Raw genomic sequence first — 16,755 nt, forward strand, 5'->3', positions numbered from 1 at the left:
GCCCCGAACTCTGTGATACCATGAATATATTTACAGACTTGCTAATACTCTTTCTACACTGTGATATAGGCTAGATGTAGTATCTCGTGTTTGCAAGCTTAGAGTGATTGATGGTATCCGAAATGAAGGGTCTTTTTAAGTTTACATGATGGAATTAAGTAGCCATGGTAACTTTGGGTACTATATACTAATATAATTTCCTCTGACGAGGAAATATATGACCCTTGTATTCAGGAACTTCGTCAACATGGACTTGATGTGGTTTTGCGTCAACATGGACTTGATGTGGTTTCAAGTATTTAGCTATTTTTAATCAAGAAAGTCCTTGGTACATATAATTTTTTTCCCCCAAGTTTAATTTTCTCTAATAGTTTTTTGGTGTGGTTACCAATGCCAGACATCCTGATAGTTTGCCCTGTCTCATACAAGCCTTAACTCCAGAGACTGTCGAAAGCTATTTTTCTCATCTCTTTGAGAAGGAACACTTCCCTACTCACAAGAAAGTACAAAGGTATTTTTTATATATATGAATCAAATAATTTTATTATTGGCTTTGTATACCTACATATTTTATATACGTTGCCAATGTTAGACAACATTCAGAACATCAATGTGTTACATTTGTATCTCTATTTTATGCTCATGAGAAATGAGTAAAAAATATATTGGTTTACAATTTATTATTAGTCTCATAAGCACTTGCACAATAACATTTTAACAGTAATAGTATAGCACAATTTATGCACATACAATTCTCCTAACTGTTCAGATTAGATTAATAAAACTCAGTAGAATTAAATCCAAATGTCAGAATTAAAGTGTTACACACAAAAAATATACAACGTATCCCACTTTTGATTCACGCAAAGTTCTCACAGCATTCAGAGTCCAGTTCTAAATCTGTCAAATATCAAACAAGTACTGCAAACACAGATCACTCTAACTTGCCCTTGAGAAACTACACTGGGCAGCAACTTGTGCCTGATGATACTTATAGGGTTGTATCCTCTCGTTGTGGAAGTTTAGCGTGGCTGACACGAAGTTAGGGGGATCGCAGTCGGTATCCACGGCGCGCAAGATTTCCCAGGAATGAACCTGAGCTTGTAGCCAGCTGCGGACGTAGTATTGCTTGTAGAAGTACATCACGGTGTGGACCACGGTCTTGCATCCCATGTAGTGAAGAGCTTGTTCTTTTCGGCCTAGCTGGAGAGACCTTTCAATCTGACGTTGATGTCTCTGAATCAACTTATCTGAAAAACAAAAACAGAAATTGCATTAATCACATTAAAATATCCAGTGTCTTACATTAGAGTGTTATGAAAGTACATTACACATCATCATGTATATTGTTGATAGGGATTGACTGAACTAAACATCGGTACAAGACATCTAACAATTTTACATTATATTGTTGTCTGATAGAGATTTACCCCCCAATAAAAATCCCTGCTAGTTTGGATCTCTTTGTAAATTCAGTATTGCATTGTATCAGTATAACTTGCAGATCATATATCCTTTATTTATGAAAACCCTATTACATCATACTAAGCAATTAATTTAATACAGTTTTGGAGCAATTTCTTTATCTATATTCACAATTGATTGGGGGAAGGGGGTTGAGTTCTATTCTTAAAATAACAAATAATAGATATATACCATGTTCTCAAATCCCAATTACCCCTCAAATTAAGATATGGCTACAATTAAGCAACTGTAATAATTATTTTTGTTCCTCAGTTGTGAAATAATTTTTTAAGACAAATGTACAGATGATGTTCAAGTACAAGTAATCCTCTGAATAGTTTTTGATGAAATGATATACATGTCGAGTTAAACTGTATTTAATATTAGAAAATGATAGGAATTGGGGTTGGGTGTAAAGAATCCCATGTTTCTTATATAAGGTTAATTATACCTTGTATCATTTAATACAATAGCATGTTCAATAAAAGCATACCTAACAGAACAATCTCTTGCCTGGCTCTTTCATGGTATCTAAGTTGTCTCAGCAGACTGTGGGCAATATCAATATTTTCCATTTTGGTTCCAGAGGAGAGATGAGGACAATATCAATGTGTGAAGCAAGGTTCAGTTTTGATGCAACTTTAAAAAACACCCCTCTTATATAGGTACTGTCTTTATTTGGAGTTACTCATGGACTCTCATCAATCAAACTCTTGAGGTCAAAATTGGGTGATTAGCCTACGGAGATCAAAGGAGGACTCCCCTGTGTAAACACTGGTCTATAGTCCACAGCTTGATTGTTTAATTACAGACCTAAATGAGTGCATTAGTGTAACTTGTTTGTTACCCTGGAATTTAATGATGGTCAATTTCATACAATTATGTTTGAGCAATTTTAACACATTAAAGAATGTAACGTGGAGTTATACTTAGTTATTTTTATAAGTGTTAAAAAATATAGCGTCTGTGGGTTTTTTTTTTTTTGTTTTTTTTTTTTTATATAATTGAATTTAATTAATACTTTAGTAATATGTTCAGAAATATATTATAGAAAGCAAAAGATTTTAAAAATGCATTTAAGGTAGAGACCGATAGCAACCACGTGATCAGTAAAAATCGTGTATTTTCACGTGAAATTATTTTTCGGAATTCCGTACATCGCCATAGAGTAGTTGAAAAACAAAAAGGGGTTCCGAAAGTACAAGTTGTTGCTGTGACTGATGATTGAGAGGGTCGTCTCAACAAAAGATATAGAAATTTGGCCATATTTTAGATTAGGAATACGTCAATGTAATAATAGTGGACTAAATGTTTCGTCCGTGCAGAATGGCACTTTTTACCTCACGAAATTCACCACCATGCATAGCTTTGCTACGTAAACAAACTTGTTGATGTAGCGTGATCGTGATGTCCGAGTGCTGCGAGTTTCAATACTGTTTATGTAGTCATTGAGAGTTTAAACAAAGTTTCTTCTGAGAAGAGGAATTCGATGGATGCATTCAACGTGGACAACGAAATCATAATTTCGTTTGGTAAGTGAAAAAAATGGCAAATTGAATTTGTATTCAACCCACTTTTCCTCTGCTATTTCACAACGCGATTTTATAATAACATCTATAAACGCACAATTTGGAGCTGTTTCATTTTTTGTGCATTTATGTATTCCATATGTGCCCAAAATATAACTCCTACATGTGCATGTAAGTGTTTGTTATGTATGTCTATTCTTATCATGTTGAGTCGGTACTCTCAATCTTTCTTTTCTTTTTATTGGTTTTTGTGCACATAATAAAGTACATGAATACAACAAGTCATATATAATTATCATTATGTGCATGGAGAGAGATAGAGAGAAAGAGAGAAAAAGAGAGAGGCATGTTTTAAGTAAATATTAAGTTCCATCTGTTCCATTGAGTATCAATTTTTTTCTTTTCACCATCCCCCCTCCCCCCCCCCCCCCCCCCCTGTTGTACTTATTCGTTTTTCTTTCACTATTTTTATTTGATTTCATTTTTTCTCTTTTGTATGTCATTTAGATCCCATTAACCACCCCACATTCCTATTTTGTTAGCCTATTATTCATATCAAGAAATCATAATACTTATATAATCATTATATTTGGAATGACTTATTATCCTTTTACTTCATATCTACAGTATATGTTGTAATTTCTTGTGTGTATAATTATGTGGACTTTACCTTGTACCTTAAGGCTTATATAGGCTTTGCCTGCTGCCTAATCCTTATTATGTTATTCATAATAAAATACTGATCCAATGAAGAGATAAACTTTAGATGTTAGTTGCTGTGGTTTTTTTTTTTTTTTTTTTTTTTTTTTTTTTTTTTTTTTTACATAATTGGATTTAGAGTTTTTATTGTATTTAGAATTATTTTGTTGTAGACAAATGAAATCAACATTTTAAAAAATTGGAATTATAGGTATGATGTTCCTGGTGTGTGGGGAATAAATTGTGTTCTGCAGAATGGTGTAGGAGGAGGGGGATAGCCTCTAAGGAGTGACCCTCATGTAAAGGGAAAATCTAGTATACATGTTAAAAAACTTTCATCTGTAGATTGTAATTAAGCCACAAGAATTCTTTATTTTTATTCTGATCGATTTTATATACTGTAAACATAATTGAAATTTTGTGAAACAATCTGACATGAAATTATATTGGGATTTTATATAATTTGATATCCAGTTCAAGTTCAAACAGAAAACTAAATAGAGTACATATGACTTTCTTGTAGGGGAAAGCCATGGGATAGATGCTTTTGGACTTTGAAATACAAAATGTGCCCAACTTGGTGGAAAAAATTGAAGAGAAATACAGAAGATAGTGTATGATTGTGAAATGATGGGGAACAAACATTATATTTACATTTTAAAAAAAATACAAAACAATGTGGTGGGATTGTGAAATGATGGTTGCATTTAAGAAAAATACAAAAGAGTGTGTGTGGTGTGATTGTGATTTGTATTCAAATGATGGGAAACAAACAGTATATTTATATTGAAATGATATCTAGATGAACTGTGATATGTAATGTGTGTTGAGATATGTATGATGAATTAATGATATGTACGAATGGTATCATTGACCATTGAATCGTTATCATTGTACATTTATATAGTGCTTTATCTAAGTAAGATAATTACCCTAAAGTGCTTTTCATGAAAAATAAACTACAAAGAACAATAGATACATAGAAAAGGGCATAAAATAATACTAAAACTGAGGTTAACATAGTAACTGTGAAAAGGCAAAAACTACATAAGTTTGGGGTTTTTTGTTTTTTTTTGTAAATATATATGAAGGTTGATGAAATTTTAATCATAGACAGCCTACAATTAAAATACAGTGTGTGTATTTCAGGCACAGAGTACCTTGCAAGCCATGTCAGTGGTGTCTTGAATGCTTCCAGTTATGTTTCATTGTATATCATTCACTTCTACAGACATTTAAACTACAAGAAATTGTGTGAGAAAATCATTTATTTAAAAAAACATTTCATTTTTTTTTATTTTTCTGTGAAGTGTTGCAAAGTATGTTGCTGTTCAATGCAACATGGCTCAGGCCTCCAAAAAATAATCTTTACATTCTCAGGCCAAAAACTGCAACATTTAATGAAGCAGGCATTTTTTTCCAGCTGTAGCATTAGTTACCTTTTCTTTCTTTCAACATAAACATTTTATATAGGAATACCAACTGAATATTACTTTTTGTATGCTTTTAAATCGCTCACTATAAAAGTAAATAATGTTCAATGATAGTTCATTATTCATTAAGATAATGATTTTTACCAAAAATTGAATTTCATGAAAAGGTAAAGAGAAAATTGGGTGCCTGAGAAATTATTAAAGATGGGGGATGGGGTGGGCATCAGATATGTAAACATGTTTTTAGGTTTTGTATAAAATAATTGATGCATTACTATCCAATGATTCCCCATGTATTCAAGAAAATCAGTGCGAGTCTTAAAATTTGTGTGTATTTATGATGAATGTCTATTTCAAAATTTACATTTTATTCAAACAACAATGCTGAACATGAAAGTGGTTTGTTTTTTTTTTTTGGTTTTTTTTTTTTTTTTTTTGAGATTCCGTAAGATCGAGTTATTTCTTTTTGGAATAGAAGAAAACAACATGACTGAGATGAACATCGTGTCTGTCTGTAACAACTCGGGATATATTTGGCATTAATGTACTTGGATAAGACGTTTCCATGATTATACCTCTTCTCTCATCTTTATCTGTAAAAGGGACTCATTTCAATAAAAAATGACTAAAATAAAGTTGTGTCAATATTTATTTATAGGGTACAAGATGTCTCATTCAAGAATACTAGTACATGTAGTTCCCAAGTGAAAAAATCATTGTAACTCAATGTATAATTATAGTATTTTTCTAATAAGATGTGCATCTCATAATGTGATTACATGTATATTATTTTATATTTGTAATTTCTTTTCCTCCTATCTTCTCCTGTCCACTCACCTGTTGTTTATCTTATATTGTGTATACTCTTGTACATGTACTAGATGTATTCCGATGACTTGTATAACTCAAGGACAATAAAGAATTGAACAAACTGAAATCTGAACCTTACTGTGACGGGCCTATGGGAAACAACTTCCAACCCCCACTTTTCAGAAATTATTTTAAAATTCACATAGAAATTGTTTAATACCATCACTTTTTAGTGGAAACCCTTCCCCTTTTGATGTTACATTGCCATACCATACATTACAATTCTCCAAATATAAGATTCAATTTGTATGGAGCGCCAAATTAACATAAACTCAAATAATTGAAGATACATGTATCTTCAAATATTTGAAGATATCAATTCACTTATTGCTCTCTTTAATTGAATTAATGTGCCATTAAGGTGGGTCCTTAGTCCTGGATTTTTGGGGTTTAGGTAACATTTTTTTGTTTGGAATCAATAGATTAACATTCAGAGTAATGAGAAAAGGCAAATTGATTAAGGATTTCCATATTTATTTTCATTACAGACACTACTGAAGTAGTGTACCCCTATGTAGATTTTTATGAAATTCATTGGAAACAGTGATCTGTTGTTATTTTAAAATAAAAACCAAAAAAATAATTTAAATTGCATTTATTTATCAGGAAACATGTCAATAACTAAAACACATGTCATTTTCAATATGTTCATCAAGTTTTAGTATAATAAGTGCAAAATTATTGAATTAACCTTATTCTCCAAAATGTTAAAAAACAAACAAATATAGACACAATTTCCTTATAGCATGGTTTACATATCATTTTTTTCTGTTTATATTAGTAGATGTACATCTGTTATAGTTATTTATGGGAAAAAATCCATACCTTTCCTTAATAATTTCAAATCTATAGCTTCCAGAGTATGTATACCCCCATAAAAAACCTAAGTCTGTCACCATACAGCTGAGCTATTCAAAACCACTCATGGATTAAAATTTTATGTAATTTCATGAAAAGACACAGATAATAATTCCTTATCACCTTGGTAATATGTTTGTGAAAAATATAGGAAATCTATTGCATAATGGACTTGATAAATAATTTAATGAAAACAGAGTTATTGTCCTTGGATTCAATATTTTGAAACACATAATTGACTATTCAAACATAACTAAGACTTTTTAAATATTTTATGGCTAACAATTTTTTTTACAATTACTATTGATAAAGACTCCAACAAAATTTATGTTCCAGTCATTAAATTATTGACTTTGCAAAATCTTATGACGTCACAGGAGTGTGGAACCACGTTAAATCAATTATTACTCTCATCAAGTGAATTAATGCACGCTTCAATTCAATTATTGCTCTCATCAATTTAGCTGTTCTCGTCCCCCAATGGTTCTAGTCCTGTTCTAGGTACGAAGATTCCCAAGATGTTATAGTGTTTGAAGTTCAAGTTCAGTTTATTCTCTCGCACCACCGTATGGTACATGAGGCTCTTTATACAATATAAACAAATAGAGACTATAAACGCGGTACACGTAAAAAGAGCAGAGTGATTTTAGATGATTGAAATTAATTACGGAGGACCGACTTGGTCATATATTTTAGTAATCATACTTATACTCCAGCTCAAAAGATGAAATTCTTCAAAACCATGCTTCAGTTTTAGAAACATTTAATATCCCAGTCAATGGGTCGAATGAATATGAGTTACCGTACCTATACTGGATTCCTAAACTACATAAAAACCCTTACAAACAAAGATACATTGCTGGATCCAGTAAGTGCTCTACCAAGCCCCTATCTTTGATCCTCACGAAAATATTAACAGCTGTGAAGGAGAAACTTCAAACTTACTGTGCGACTACATATGCCAGAAGTGGTGCTAATCAAAGTTGAAATTAAAAAAATATGCTAGAGTTCCTCATTGACAATATCTTCGTGGTCTTTGGTGATCAGGTCTTCCAACAGTCTGTTGGAATTCCCATGGGCACGAATTGTGCTTCCTTGTTAGCTGACCTGTTTCTATATTCATATGAAGCAGAATTTATTCAAAAACTTCTACGCGAGAAGAAAAAATCTTTCGCTGTGGCCTTCAATTCGACATTTAGATATATCGATGACGTTTTGTCTATTAACAATAATAGCTTTCATTCATATGTCGATTTGATATATCCCTGTGAGCTCGAAATAAAGGACACCACAGAGTCATCCACTTCTGCTTCATACTTAGATATTTTATTGAAAGTAGACATTAACGGCAAACTGACAACTCAACTGTATGACAAACGGGATGATTTCAGCTTCTCCATCGTCAACTTCCCATATTTATGTAGCAATATTCCATTATCACCTGCATATGGTGTTTATATATCTCAACTGATTCGATATGCAAGAGCTTGTTCTGCGTATAGTCAGTTTTTAAATCGAGGTAAGCTACTGACAAACAAGTTGATGGTACAGGGGTTTCAACAGTCTCGATTGAAGTCAGCATTTCGCATGTTCTATGGTCGTTATAACGATCTAGTTCGTCAGTACAACCTCGCATTGGGTCAAATGCTGTCTGACGTGTTTCATACCGATTGTTAAGCCGTTCTTGGCACACTGATTTTGACTGCGGATAACTCCGTTTACCTGATCAGTATATAGGGCTCACGGCGGGTGTGACCGGTCAACGGGGGATGCTTACTCCTCCTATGCACCTGATCCCACCCCTGGTGTGTCCAGGGTCCGTGTTTGCCCAACTATCTATTTTGTATTGCTTGTGGGAGTTATGGGATTGATCACTGTTCGTTATCTTCACCTTGCATGAAACTGCACAATTTGATATGTACATTGGAGTCAGCAGTTAACAATAATTCAGAAAATGTAAAGGTTTGGTTCATAACAATAATTTCTATACAGATGTTTTTTTCGCCGTTTTTTGAAAAAAACAAACCTGACACTCTAGAATATAATGATATTCATTAGCTATTTGACCCTTGTTACAGATATGGCAACTACTTTCATGTTTTGGAGCACCACGCCATCTTTCAGTCTCGACTGGGAGACGGTGATTTGCAGTTCTGGATATAATAAATATTGTTCTAGCTTTTTTAGGTAGTACACTTAAATATTTTTCAAATCCAAATTCACTTTTGAAAATACCGTATATCTGACCCTTAGACGACTCATTGCTATCACTTTGCCATTTCTGTATATATACTGATCTCTAAGACATTGTTGGTTACATACGTTGGAATACCCACAAAGATAAAAAATATTTTAAATAAACGACAGCCAAGAATTCACAAAGTTCTTTTTACAAAACTGATCATATAGATACTTTTTAGCGAGCGAAGCTCGCGTCGCGAAGCGACGCGACGAGCTCGCTCCAATGATTACGCATATGAGTCACGTGATTTGCTCTTCTTCAGCTGAAAAAAGATGAGTATTACCCATAATGCTTCTGGAAAAATGTCGCCGTCACTGCGGTATACTTCATTGACAAACCCGTAATTAAAATAATCAGATTGTTTAGAAAGTACCATGAACGTTTTTAAATTCCAGATAAGCTTTCTCATAGCTTCAAACATTTTGTTTTTGCTTGGTTTGAGAGGGGGAAAAACATTGCAGCTAATATTACGTCACAATTTGTAACTGTTTACATCAAGCGCGTTATATTTCCCGCGTTAAATGAAGAGGCGGATAAAAGTCGTGTTGCAAGATGTTAATGAGCTTCGCTCGTCTCAACGGTCACACCGTACAACATATTAAGAATACTAACAACTTTACTCTCTGGACTTTAAAGTAATTTGCCCAGTGATATATCATTCTTGTATACAATGTATATGTAACATATAATGGGAAATGACCGATTTCTTCATAGACCACATAACTTGGGGTACCGCTTTATAAATTAAAAATGTATTCTAAAACTTTTAAGTGGATTCGCTCATTGATATCAAGATTTTCAAAACCCCAAATCTCATAACCATACAAAAGTTCAGTCGCAACATGCATGGTTGTCGATGGAAAAACTTAAAATTTTTACATCTTCCTTGTCATGACTATCGGGTCATCCATTAGTATTGTTAAGAAAATCGAACATTGATTTAATATCGACAGCACATTGGTTTGACATATTTGGAACATTTAAAACTTTTGAAAGACCACTTATTATTCGCGACACCTTCTAATGTCTGATACAGACACACATAACAACTGATCTGCTGAGAGTGACGTACACATTTTCAATAGGTAGAAGGATTCTATCAAGTGTAAATCTAAATCTGATTGAATAATCGTAACTTTTTGTATGCAGTACTTAATATGTTTCAGATCAACTTATATCATGTGAAAGAATTAGACCACGATGTCGATGACACGGTACAGTTTTCAGCGGAAAATTTTTGAAAAAAAAAAATAATTAAGGGATCCGGAATTCTAGAATATATTGTTATGTAAAAATCCGGAATTCTAGAATATATTGTTATGTAAAAATCCGGAATTCTAGAATATATTGTTATGTAAAAGGAAAACAACAGAGTGTATTGTTTTTAATGGGGTGAATTTGCACAGATCGTGATTTTTTGGGAGTTCAATATTCCCTAAATTATGTGGAGTTACTGTCAGCGAATAATTTACTACATGTCAGCATATTTTTATGCAACAAGCAGTTCTAACACAAGGGTACATTTTGTGCATGCGTGAAGAATTTCCCCCCGGGTGGGTGTGGGTGAACTTTTGACAAGAAAACAAAACTGTTTAAAAAGGCACCAAAATAAAGTTTAAATGATTCAATTCAACCCAAAGCTCGAAATCCTCACATCATGAACATTGAGCCAGGAATTGAAAGCTTTAGATCGGATCATAAAAAAGAATTCTATAAAAAATTTCTTCAGAACCGGCAACCGAGACCAGTTTGGGTACGGTTTCATTCAAAATGTTTTACCGGTACCTACTACTGAGGCGAGTGACTTGGCACATGCCATCATACTTCTTGATAAAGGTGTCATGCCGAAAAGACACTGAACAGATAGTTGACACAGAATTCGAAAAACTGTTGAACTTCCAAAAGTCACATGATTAGGTACATATGTACACGATATCGACCCACTGTACATAAAACAACGACACCGTCAAGCTGGACATTCCTCCTTACCACGGCACCACTCAGTTGGTACCATACTATACTCAAACAAACATGTACTTGATGTTTGACACACACATATCATTATGCATTTCCTTCTTCCACTACCATGCAGTCACATAGCTCAGTGGTAGATCGTTCGCTTCGTAAGTTGGGGGATGGGTGGGTTCGAGCTCCGCTCGTGCCATGGCCACATCAAACCTAAGACAGCATAGGTAAGGATTGCTCCTTCGTCAAATGCTCGTAATCTTGAAGTGAGAACCACGGGTCTTTCGGATATGACCGTAAATGCGGAAGTGCCATGGCACGGCAGGTGTTGGCACGAGAAAGAACCCTCAATGCTACGGCCCTGAGTTGTAAGCATACATGTAGGTCTAAATTTGTGGTACTTCACCCAACACAGCTGGTGATGTCTCACTATGAGTGAAATATTATCGAAGTAATTTTGATAGTGTTCTCACACTAATTCTTGTACAGATTCATGAATGAACAGCTGCTTATAGCCAACCTATCTATATAATAGAAATCTTCCTAGCTTGCATCATTACAAATGAACTACTTGTAACCAAATAAACTTTTTGATCATGGTATAAATGCTTATAAAGTATCCTGCATTGCCAATTAATGAAGAAATATATTTCTCTAATATCTACGTATGTAAGATACAGATATTCTATGAAAGAAAGGTATGTAAGATATTTCTATCTTTCATATCACGTGACGTTTATCTTACATATCCCGTGACGTCATAATCAATACACAACTAGCTTGCAACTTACCTCGCCTCCATTGACGAACACTAGCGTCTGCAAAGCTCTTGTACAAAAAAATGACAGATTGTAATGTCCCTTATAATCTCCAGGTGTATGTGACCGGACACAAAAATACACATTCCTTGAACAATTACCGCACAGTCAACAACAGTCACAAATTCCTCATACACCTATGTCATCCTGTGCATTATGCCAGTTCACAGAAACCCAGCCCACACGGTCTACTAGTTCTAGGCCTACCTCCACATTCACTCTGTAAACGTCTACTTTCCATGTCTCAGGTGAAATAAGTGCCTTCAATGTCCATGAGACTCGAGTCCTTGCACGCGTGGCAAACGAAAGCCTAGCCATGCCCATATCCACCAACAAAAACCACAAGTTGGAATCTCTCTTCACACAATCGTCATTAAATAACTGCTCAATTAATATCAATAGCAATGCTCCTCTAAGAAAAGAAAAAACCGTGCAGTTGTGTATTCATATTCTGATTAGGTCTGTCAAAATGTTTCGCGCTGATGGACTGTCGAGTTACGTCACGCATCACCCTGATAATTCACTTATACACTCGTCGGCCGATTTTTTGACGGCAACTTAGTTGCCAAAATGAGGGTCGTAGAATTCGATTCTGATGTTATTTTTAATGTACAGTGAAAAATTAATTAATTGGAATTTCTTCAAACTGGTGTCGCTAGGCACAAGGAAAACGGAAAACTCTATAAATATGAGAGAAAAATACTCTCTTATGAGTTGCCATGAAATAATATGTTGTACGGTGTGACCGTTGAGACGAGCGAAGCCCATTAACATCTTGCAACACGACTTTTATCCGCCTCTTCATTTAACGCGGGAAATACAACGCGCTTGGTGTAAACAGTTACAAATTGTGACGTCATATTAGCTGCAATGTTTTTTCTTCTCTCAAACCAAGCAAAAACAAAATGTTTGAAGCTATGAGAAAGCTTGTCTGGAATTTAAAAACGTTAATTGTACTTTCTAAACAATCTAATTATTTTAATTACGGGATTGTCAATGAAGTATACCGCAGTGACGGCGACATTTTTCCAGAGGCATTATGGGTAGTCCCCATCATTTTTCAGCTGATGAAGAGCAAACCACGTGACTCAATTGCGTAATCATTGGAGCGAGCTCGTCGCGTCGCTTCACGACGCGAGCTTCGCTTGCAAATATGTTTTACGGCGTGACCGTGTTTGAGGGCGAAGCAAAAAAGTTTTGGCATTAGTATCTATATCCAACACAGGACAAAAATAACCCGAAGTTAGCAGGATGACAGAGCTGTATCAAAGCATCCTTTTGGACATTTGATCGGCCTATATATTGAACGCGGGAAATATAACGCAATGGATGTAAACAATACATTGTGACGTCATATTCAGCATCGTTATTTCGCAAATTTACAAACATAGCGTTTGAACCACAACAAAAAACATGGCATTAATCGTGGAGTGATTATATATGATTAAGAAAATAAGGTTTACATGTTTTTACGGATTTTATGTAACATCTCAGAACGACGTGAACTAGGGTAGACGAGATTCAAAATGGAGGAATACATGTCCACGCGCTAATATTCGAATCGACGCCATTGGTACCAAATTTTTCAAGTTCCATAGGTATGGTTTAATTTTTCATTATTTTCCTATATTTTCCTTTTAAACATGTATATACGTGTTACCTATAGGGAGAGCTCCGCTCTCACGGCCCTTTGGGCCGTGAGAGGGCTTCGCCCTCTATAAATGAAAAATGCAAAGCTTTCGCATTTGAGCTCTTGGATTGTGCACAGTAGATCACGGGTTGGAAGTGAATTCCTGCACTGGTCTCCCAATGTCATGTGTGGTGTTCACTCTAATCTCTGGGGGAAGTTCGAAGTTATCTCGTTTTTTGGCTTTCCCGGTTCGTCTCGAATTTCTGACCGCCTAGAATGCAATGGACATAGAAACTTGGATTTCGAAGCAAGACGTTTTCATTTAAAATTAGCCTAAATCTTCCCATGAAAGTAAATTTCGGACAGATTTCGCTAAAGATATATGTACGTTGAAATAGGGATTCAAGAAAAAGAAACCGTTTCTTTTATTTCGTTCTTGATCGTGCTTTATAAATCATTTGTAAATGATTTGAAAGTAAAATTACATGAGGTTTTGTTAATTCAATTTTATTTGTCATATTCTTATAAAATTGATTTACATTGACGCGTTAAACATGCAAATGTTGATTGAGGGCGAAGTTTTTGATCACTTTATTGCAGCAAATTGATAAAGGTGATCGAAGTGCGCAGCTGTCTGTGTCAACTACACAGTAAAACCTGCACGGTAGAGCATCCAATCTTTGTAAAACTAACAATTGATGATATGTGGTTTAGTATTCCGATGATCAATATTCTATGTAAATAGAAATGACAACAAAGATGAATATGATTACAATAACGATGAAAATACGTATAAATATTGTTTGGACTGATAGAACGACATGGGTTCAGTGGCTACACCCTGAAAATGAAATGTGAACATAAACCTACAGCCGACGGACAAGAGAAGTCTATATGTCTTACCTCCTCCAGGGGGTAATACTGCGGTTTGTCTCTCTACTGCTCCTATGAGACTTACGTTCATTCATGCTGTGGTCTGTCTATCTACTTACGTAAATTCCCTCTCTACAAGATTGCATAACAAGAGGCCCATGGGCCACATCGCTCACCTGAGTCAACTTGGTCCATATCAGAAGACTTTCTATATATATTTGCATGTAAAACTGTAGTCCTTATTATGGCCCCAACCTACCCCTGGAGGCCATAGTTTTTGCAAACTTGAATCTACACTATGTCAGAAAGCTTTCATGTAAATGTGAACTTCTTTGGCCCAATGGTTCACCAGAAGATATTTGAAGATTTTTCCTATATATTTGTATGTAAAACTTTGATCCCCCCTTGTGGCCCCATCCTACCCCCAGGGGCCATGATTTGAACAAACTTGAATCTGCACTATATCAGAAAGCTTTCATGTAAATATCAGCTTTTCTGGCTCAGTGGTTCTTGAGAAGAAGATTTTAAAAAAAAATTCCTATATATTTGTATGTAAAACTTTGATCCCCTATTGTGGCCCCATCCTACAACAGGGGGCCATGATTTGAACAAACTTAACTCTGCTCTATGTTAGGAAGCTGTTCATGTGAATATCAGCTTTTCTGGCTCAGTGGTTCTTGAGAAGAAGATTTTTAAAGAATGTCCCTATATATTTGTATGTAAAACTTTGATCCCCCCTTGTAGCCCCATCCAACCCCCAGGGGCCAGGATTTGAACAAACTTGAATCTGCACTATGTCAGAAAGCTTTCAGGTAAATATCAGCTTTTCTGGCTTAGTGGTTCTTGAGAAGAAGATTTTTAAAGATTTTTCCTATATATTTGTATGTAAAACTTTGATCCCCTATTGTGGCCCCATCTGACCCCCGGGGGCCATGCTTTTAACAATTTAGAATCTGCACTATATCAAGAAGCTTTCATATAAATCTCAGCTTTTCTGGCTCAGTGGTTCTTGAGAAGAAGATTTTTCCTATATATTTGTATGTAAAACTTTGATCTCCTATTGTGGCCCCATCCGACCCCCCGGGGGCCATGATTTAACAATTTAGAATCTACACTACCTAATAAAGCTTATCTATAAATTTCATCTTTTCTAGCCCAGTGGTTCTTGAGAAGAAGATTTTTTAATGACCCTACCCTATTTTTACCTTTTCTTGATTATCTCCCCTTGGAAGGTGGCCTGGCCCTTTATTTTAACAATTTAGAATTCCCTTTACCTAAGGATGCTTTGTGCCAACTTTGGTTGAAATTGGCCCAGTGGTTTTTGAGAAGAAGATTTTTAAAGTTTACAGACGGACGGACGCCGGAATACGGGTGATCAGAAAAACTCACTTGAGCTTTTAGCTCAGGTGAGCTAAAAATGACAAATGAACAGCTCTGATTCCTTTCAGAGGAGTGCGATCTGCGCATGAGACAAATTGATATCGTAGAACCACAGCGAAGGTTTAAAGATGCAGGATAACAAGAAAATTGTTATAGAATTTTGTAAATTTTGATATTTCTGAAAACCAAATTTACCACAAATTTTCCTATGAAACAATTGTTTGCATTATTCACAATCTTTGAATGAAAAATTCAATGGGAAAACATTTCCAAATAATTGAAATCCTTCGAAAATGTCTTTTTATCGGTGCATTTCATGTATTCATGACCGATTTATATTGTTGTTTGATCACTAATAGAAAATCCCACGTAAAGACAGCAAAATGCTACATCATTTGATGCGTCCGAAATTCCTGGTATCCTATGACCTCAATTGCGCTCTCCGAACGCTTTAGTTATGTCAATCATCAGTTTTAAATTGTCCATTTCGTATTGGATTCAGGATCACGCAGTTCTATCTATTCTACTGGTATTTAGAAGTAATCTACGGATACTACTTCATATTTCATTCAAGCAAAAATGGACACTATTAACCAATTCAACCATTGCAATGTTTGGTATATGTATCTTGTATTTGATTTCTCACCTTCATTCATTCAAAAATTGTTTAAAACATTTCAGCAACTACACATATACTAGTAGTTGGATAATAGATAATAAAGTAATTTTCCCAAACTCTGACATCATATTATCAGCTTAAAAAAATCAGGGAGCCTTGTTTCATAGCTGTAGAATATTAAAGGTGTAAATTCACGTAATGGGCGTTTTCTGGGACGACAGAAATGCAATGAAGCAGAATAAAGAATGAACGTATTTGTCTTGTATTCACCTTTGGAAGAGAATCGGAAATTGCTATAACGAAGGTTAGAAAGAAAAAAAACACAACACTTATGTATAATGAATTTTAAATCCCGAATGTGTCTTTTACATAGAC

The 16,755-nt window shown here is 34.8% G+C and overlaps 1 long non-coding RNA gene across 1 annotated transcript; it reads left to right on the forward strand.

Annotated features, from left to right (window-relative positions):
• Positions 1-1,884: 1,884 nt before the first annotated feature.
• On the forward strand, positions 1,885-6,060 carry LOC125672413 (uncharacterized). The gene is made up of 2 exons (XR_008802221.1): positions 1,885-2,996; positions 3,904-6,060. It is a non-coding gene; the product is annotated as an uncharacterized LOC125672413 (long non-coding RNA).
• The last annotated feature ends 10,695 nt before the right edge of the window (positions 6,061-16,755 follow it).

This window comes from Ostrea edulis, chromosome 4, assembly GCF_947568905.1.
Source record: "Ostrea edulis chromosome 4, xbOstEdul1.1, whole genome shotgun sequence".
In the NCBI taxonomy this organism is placed as follows: domain Eukaryota; kingdom Metazoa; phylum Mollusca; class Bivalvia; order Ostreida; family Ostreidae; genus Ostrea; species Ostrea edulis.